The sequence below is a fragment of the Cyprinus carpio genome, chromosome B9, assembly GCF_018340385.1.
Source record: "Cyprinus carpio isolate SPL01 chromosome B9, ASM1834038v1, whole genome shotgun sequence".
Classification (NCBI taxonomy): Eukaryota; Metazoa; Chordata; class Actinopteri; order Cypriniformes; family Cyprinidae; genus Cyprinus; species Cyprinus carpio.
Window position 1 is genome coordinate 31577642 of NC_056605.1, and position 8607 is coordinate 31586248.

An 8607-nucleotide genomic window follows, 5' to 3' on the forward strand; every position below is an offset into this window, starting at 1 on the left:
TCAGAGCTCCTCGTCGTCTTGTTTGTGCTCATTAAGTTCTAAAATAAAGATGATATAATCAAATGAGTTAAATCATATTTTAAAGTGAAGTTTTATTCAATGCATATCAGAAAACATTAACAGTATGCATTTCCATATTGTTGTGATGTAAGCTGAAACTGCTTCATGATATAAATACTGTGACACCCACTGACTACTAACCCCTTATTAGATAAACGCATCTGATAAAGTGCCCAGTAAATGTGATTTCAGTATTCAGTGGCACTGATGTTCTCCATGAGGACGCCTCACTTACATTTGGATTTTTTTTCTCTGTATTTTTCCTCATTACGCTCACTGCAGGGAGTCTTCCAGTCATTACCAAACATCTCACTCTCAGCAATGTGGAGCAATGAAGATATTAGATCATTGTATCCAGAGCGAAAAAATATACAACACAGCATGCCCAGATATTACTTTATAATGCTTATAATTACAGGCTTCAATCGCCTAATTGCGATATTAATATCATTCTGTATTATTATGACTCGTCACTGCTGTATAAGCAGAAAACGAATTGTGCTTGGTGACAATAAAAGACCATATTTGAGAAGCATTGGATTTATGACAAAAACAACAAATGCAAATGAACATTACATCATCAATCAATGCAATAAAGCTTGTTAAATCAAGTTCAACTCTAAAAATGAACTACTAAATCTGTTTGCTGTTTATTGTTTTTCTTGCAACACGAGGAATGGTTCGCCCAAAAATGAATATTTGCTGAAAATGTGAAAGCCTTAGGTCCATCCAAGATTAGGATGAGTTTGTTTCTTCATCAGATTTGGAGAACAAAATACAGCACATGCATCAGTGTCTCATAAATGGATGCTCTGCAGTGAATGGGTGCCGTCAGAATGAGAATGAGATTTGTTTCAGCTTTTGTCTTCTCCAGATGTTAACTGAAGGACTGGAGTGCTGTGGATTATTGTGATGTTTTTATCAGCTGACTCTCATTCTGACGGCACCCATTCACTGCATTGGTGAGACACCGATGCAATGCTACATCTCTCCAAACCTGATGAAGAAATAAACTCATCTAAATCTCGGATGACCTGAGGATGAACAAGCACATCAAACAAATAATCATTTTTGGGCGAACCATTGCTTTAACTCATCAAGCTTCAGCGTTTGAGCAGATGAACTCTTTTGTCGGCTCTGTATTGATCAGAAACGCATCTGAGCACACGAGGTGTTCGTGAGGTCTGTGATCTCACCTGGAAATGGTGTGATTCCCCAGGCGCCGCTGAAGCGTGGCGTGTATCCGTAACATCGATCTGCCCTCATAATGACTCTCTGTGAAGCAGACACACAGTCCAGCGCCTGTCCAGCTTCATTACTGCTGCTGGTTAAGGAAAACCTGAGGTGCTTTGAGGATTTGAGTCTCTGAGATGATGGTTTAGAACAACATTTTTGTCCCAGTTTGAGAAATACAGAATCTGTTGTTTCATAACTGCACGTAGTTTGAAATTAGTTTGATTTGGCTGAAACATTTGAAGGGACTAAAATAGAATAGTGTTTTTGTGTTGTGGAGAAAAAATGAATGAGATGAGCTCTGTTGCTGAGTTTCTTTATTAAGTTTAATATCACTACAAACTGACAAAATGTATAAAAAGCACATTATATTGAAGCATTAAGCCTAAGTGTTAGCATTTAATAGTTTGTAATTAATTTAATATTTTAAGAGCCATAATAATTTTTATTTATTTTATTTTATTATTTTATTTATTTCATTTCATTATTTTATTTTATTTTAATTTTGTATTTTATTTCATTTTATTTTATTATTTATTTTATTTCATTTTTGTATTTTATTTTATTATTTTATTTTATTATTTTATTTCATTTCATTTTTGTATTTTATTATTCTATTTTATTTCATTTCATTTCTTTTTTTTGTATTTTTATTTTATTATTTTATTTCATTTCAATTTGTATTTTATTTTATTATTCATTTCATTTTCATTTTCATTTTATTTTCATTTTGCATTTTATTTTATTATTTTATTTCATTCATTTCATTTTTGTATTTATTTTATTATTTTATTATTTCATTTCATTTTTATTTCATTGGTTTGTGACACAACACCAAAAGCTAATTTGCACCTAAAAAGTGGAAGATTTTATCTTAATTTCACATTTGTAATGTATAAGTCAAACATATAAATTAATTTATAATCAAAAACCATATTTTTATAGTATTTCTTTACTGTTCATTCTATTGTCTTTTATCACACAAAACTAAAAACTTACTAAAAAGACATTGAATTTTTATTATGCCTTAATTTTTTATATATATATATTAATTTAATCTTTGGATAGCCATAATTATTTTAATTTTTCAAGTCAAATGACTTTTTTTTTTTTACTTTATTTTACTTTATTTATTTATTTTGTTTTGTTTTGTTTTGTGTATGCTACAACACACCAGCTAATTTGACCTAATAGTTTAGGATTTCATTTGGTTATATGATTTGATCATTTTGCTGTGATGTGCATTTGCATCACTGTATAAATCACGAAGAAATTCTCTAAATAAAGCGTGCAGAAGTGCGTCTCTAACCCCGAATGACATGCAAAGACGTGGTGTGGTGCGCAGCTGCAGTTTCTGTGCTGGTACTTTGTCTGCATGGATTATCTTCACTGATGCTTTATAAAATGTTTTTTGTGAGATATTTTGCAGTCGTTCAGCATTCGGCCAATGGCTGTCTTCCTTGAGCTGTCAGTGGCGTCTCCATCAGTTCTGTTACAGGAGTCGAGTCGCTGTCAGACTGAGAACAGCAGCGTCTTTAGATCGGCCATCATTCTAATAGCTGCACCGTTTGTATTGCCGTGACCCAGTCGAGATGAAGATTTGTCAGATGAAATAAGAAAACCTGCCAAACGCATGGCAGTGATTGTTTGGATTGGGTTCTGAATGTGACGGAGGTGAACATCCACACCTTTTCATGCACAACAACAGAGCTGCTTCTGGTTCTTGTAGAAGCAGGTTTGGAGCGTGACAGATTGAACACAGCTAACTGGGAAATACTTCACTGTTACAGCACATTTTTCTCATTGACCGTCCTGATTCATTCTGACATACACTCTTAAAAATAAGGGCTTTCACAGCGATGCCATAGAAGAACCATTTCAGTGATCAGTTCTTTAAAAAAAAGTGAAGATTGTTTTAATAATCTTAACCACATTTTTACACTATAACGAACCTTTTGAGGAAAGGAAAGGTTCTTCATGGAACCATCAACGCTAATAAAGAACATTGATATTTTTAGTGTGGGCTACATCAGTAAAGTGCAGAAATGTTGTTTCATGTTGACTTTAAAATGAACTCAGGCTTTGTGATACATCAGATTCAGCCCTCAAACTCTCAAAAGAACAATGAAATGAACATCTGTGATTTGCATGTGCTTTACATGAATGTTTTCAGCAGATGCTCCCTTTACCAGAAATAAGATTATTATTCACACACTGTATGGTGTCATTTTAGTGTCATTGATATACCAGATCGTTTTTGTTGGTATTTCGAATGAGATTTTGTTGTTAGATTTTCTGTTTTCACTTTAGTTTTTAGTATAGGCTATAGTTCTTTAGCGATATAGTTTATATATATATATTTATAATTATTCTAATACTTTAAAGTTAAACTAAACAAAAATAAAATAAAAAATTTCCTTGGCAACCAGCTGATTAGTTAATTTATATTTTATTTCATACATTAAACACACACCACACACACACACACACACACACACACACACACACACACACACACACACACATCAGTATTGATGTATTTACTCTGAAATGTCTTAAAATGATGATTTTGTTTTGAATCAGAAGAAGCATCATTTGAATCATCAGTCATTATACTTGAGTAGATTCAAAGTGTTTAATGTAAGAAGCAAAATATGGTAAGAGTCTAGGTCAAATAATCAAGGTTTTCAAACTGTTCTTCACACAAAAAAATCATATTTAATAATTTTCATTTACAGCATATGCACCAGTTGAACTCCAATGTTCTAAATGAACTGTTGAATCAGATTTTTTAAAGGATTTGCAGAAATGAATCAAATTTACCGACTTTATCAAACTGATCAAATTTCCCGAAGAGTCACTGCTTTCAAGTTTACTCTGAAGGAGTGAAACTAGTGACTCTTCAGGAAACTTGAAGGCCAGATATGTGGTGCCCTCAGTGAGTGTGAGCTGAAGGGCTTGATGAAGGTCTTGAGTTGATTCTCTGAGCCAGTGAAGGGACTGCTGTAAGAGCTGAAATACTGTCATCATGAACACTGCAGTTTTTGATGGCATAGAGTGCCGTTTTATCTCTCTATAAATAAAGGATGAGACTTCACTTATAGTGCTTCCTGTAGCAGATGAAGCTTGAAGAAGCATATATTTTTGAATGTGCAACCGTTCGGACTGAAACCGTACGTTCAATTATTGAGCAAAACGCACCACTGCATTACTAAACATTCAATAACACAAACCCTGAACTGAAGATGCTGTTTCACCTTCAGATGTTTGCAGTGAAGATCTGGAGTAATGTAGCATTGCATCAGTGTCTCAGCAATGGATGCTCTGCAGTGAATGGGTGCCCGCAGAATGAGTGTCCAAACAGCTGATAAAAAACATCACAATAATCCACAAGTAATCCACACCTCTCAGTCCATCAGTTAACATCTGGAGAAGACAAAAGCTGAAACAAATCCAGCATTAAGACGTTTTTAACTAAAATACATGGAGTCCATAATCCATAATAACTTCTTCTCCAGTGAAAAAGACCATCTCCTGTTGTCTCTTTCATCAAAATCCAGGACACATATTTGTTTAGATCTGTTTAAACGCTGCTTGATCTGTGCAGAATTCACAACAGAAACACAACATAACACTATTAAACTTTATTATGGATTATGAACTCAATGTATTTTAGTAAAAAACATCTTAATTCTTGTTTTGGCTGGATTTGTTTCAGGTTTTGTCTTCTCCAGATGTGAACTGATGGACTGGTGCTGGTGCTGTGGATTATTGTGATGTTTTTATCAGCTGTTTGGACTCTCATTCTGACGGCACCCATTCACTGCAGAGCATCCATTGATGAGACACTGATGCAATGCTACATTTCTCTACAAACCTGATGAAGAAACAAGCTCATCCTAATCTTGGATGATCTGAGAGTGAGTATATTTTCATTCTTGGGTGAACTGTTCCTTTAAGGCCTGATCACACCAACGACAATAACAATAAAGTTTTAAAAATAGCTCTAATTGTAACGATAACAACACAGAGGAACCACTTTCAGAACATTTTCTTTCCCAATGAAAAATCACTGATATGTGCACTATATCTACCATATTTAACATTTTCCACGTGCATCTAGTCCTCTGTCATCTGTGCAGATGCGAAGACCTTTAATTTGACACCTATACTGTAAAATACCCCTGCTATACCTTGAGGCCTGTTTCACACGCTCGCATGTGTTGAGCTTTCACACAACGCCGGCTCTTTTTCAGAGCTGCGCCTTGATCATCCTGAAAAATCATTTAAAAGGGGAATACAACATTTGCATCCTAACAGTAAACCATTTACAAAAGACACAAACTTCAAACTATAGCTCAAACATAAAATCGTGTGGATTCAGTCAGATTCACTGAACAGAAGTGCCAGTGTTTTCTGAGAAAGATGCTTCTCTCTAATGGATAAATGACTGGTCTGGAGCTTTATTTAAAGCAGAAATGGTTCCTTTCTCTCTTTTTTTTTTGTTCCGCGGCCATCTGATTGAAGGATAATGTGTCACATAAGAAACACGAAGCTGACATATACAGAGACCTTCATTGATTTTTCATTCATTACAGCTTTAAACTATGATATTATGACAGCATTCAGTTCAGATTTAATGACCGAATTATATAAGAATATATAAAAAGGCCACTCTCTGACCACAGCTTTATTAAACCAGGCGTCTCCTATATAATTACCCTTCCAACCAGACCAAAGGTCATCGCTCACAGGATTTAATGACCAGTTTGATGATCGCACCTTCGGCCGGCCCAATTGCACTTGTCTCATAAAGAGACATGGAGAGACCTCTCTTGCATTAGTTTTTATATTTCATAATCTCGAACCACAGCTTTTGAGTTTCAGTCAACAACAATAATGTCTAAAAGCACTGTAGTTCACCCACAAATGGACACGCTGCTTTGCAGAAAAGACAGCAAATTTTAATTTCTGCATGAATGGATCCTTTGGAACAGAGATCTGTTCACTGTTTTGACACTGACAGACACAAATTACGAGGTAGGAGATCATAGAAATAATTCACTGGGCTTTTCTTGTCGCTCATTGTCAGTCTGTTTGTAGGTCAGGCGGTGTTTGATTTGAAGGTGTTGAAGGAAATGAGTTTCGACAGCGTCAGTGACAGTGACCTGTCATATTGTGTGGATCAAACAGATATTATTCATCGCCTGAAGCGCCACAGAAATCATACAGATTGTTTTTTTGTGTTTGATTAACTTGAGGCTGTAGAAAAAAAATCTTCAGCCTCTTTATCCTTTTGTATTTTGTCAAGTTAATGGGTAAAAATGAACCACTAAGAAATCTCGTGTAAGTTTGAGCCAGCTTGTTTTTTTGTGTTTGATTACTAGTATGTATATATAGCCACTGAATACAATGCTGTCATAAATAGCAGTGGTTTAATAATACATCAGTGCTGTGTGCTTCTTCTGTCTGTCAGTGCCTGTGCATTTGGCTTTAATCACCAGAATGGTTTGTGCAACAGTTGCTGTTAATTTTTCATACGCTCAGAGGCAAAAGAATTCATATCTAATGTAATTTAATGAAGCAAAAAGCCAATAAGGCAGTGCTTTATGGGATTTTATCATTGGTGAGCGCTGTTCTTCTGCACAACACAAATGAACAGCCTTGAGTGGCTTATTGCTTTTATAAAACTGCAAAATGATGAAGGACGAGACATAATGAGTTAATCTATTCTTTCACCAAGGACTGTAGTTCCTTTTAACAGTAAGATGTTTGACATGGCAACACACCTCATCTAGTCAGAATTCATTGTCAGAAAAATAAAAAAAATATAAATAATTTATAAAAATATAAATAAAATAGCAATTCTGTGGCCAATCACACCAGATTGGCGGACACTGCTTTTTTAAATGGACCTAGCCTATATATTCCTATATATTTATTTTATGAGCAGGGGGGCATATGATTTTTTTTTTTCTTAAATAATACAAATATTAGATTTCAATTTAAAATAAGATATTGTTTTATGATAATGATATATATAAATGGGCAATGAAAAAACCTATTGTTATTTATTTTAAAACAGAAATAGATCACTACTTGTGCACCTTAACAGAAATAAGAAATAACAAAGCTAAAAAAAACTGTAAATTACTGTAAAGCCTACTATTCTGTTAATTATTTATCCACACAGTATGCATCTTAATTGATTATAGAAATGTGAAAAAAAGGTATATATATATTTCTGTTTTTATTTGTATTATTATTATTATTGTAGGCCTATTTGTTTAGTTTAGTATTTGTTTTGATATGACTGACTTGTTGCAATTGCTAAATAAATAAAATAAATAAATAAATAAAGCGTAATTTGAAATTTGAATGCCAATTTTAATAACATTCAAAATAGTCAAAGTTGGATAAATACATGCAGGCAGAAAAGACAATTGCTGGTGGTGCTAGAAGCTTCAAATCAGCAAAAGTATAAATTGAAATGGTCTTAGTATTAAGCCAGATTTCATATTTTTTTCAACCTAGTTCAACGGGCTGCCTTAGACTCCCATAGCAGAATCACAGGAACACTAGCAGACTGAATAAATGTCTACACACCTTTGGTCTCAGCTCCTAGAAAAGAACTGAAACACAACACAAGAAACCGCTTTGCTAAAGCTGTCTGGGGCTCTAGATAATGTGATTGATGCCGTCAGTCACACAGACATGACCTGTCTGTCACTCTCCTCCTGCACTAAAGCAACAAGCTCAACCTTTTAGCATTTGCAATCATGTGCTAAGTGAATCTGTTTCCAAGGCAACCTGGGTTCCTGATAAATTCCCTGGAGGTGTGAGCTGGTGAGCCTATTGTTTATTTCCTTTTCAGTTTGATAGATATTTTAGAAATAAAAAACAATTAACAACAGAGGTTGTACACACATTTTTTTTTTAAAACAATGGTTAATGACTTGACCTGAAAATGGTAAACCAACAGAAAATATAGAATTTATCCATGCATTCCATTCAAACAGCTTATCCTCTGTACAGGGTGGCAGGAGAATATAGTCAGGGTTATTAACTAAAACTAAAACTAATATCATAAAATATACATACATATATATAAATTCAGCTACATATAAATAAAAAAAAAAAAAAAAAAATGAAAATTACAAAAACATAACTTTAACTTAAAAATTAAAATGTAAAAACTAATTCAAAATATTAAAAATACAATATTATCTCTATAACCTTTGAGTATATAATATTTTTTATTAAATTCATGTGCTTGAGGATGTTTTTGTGATTCCAATTATGGTGCAAATTATT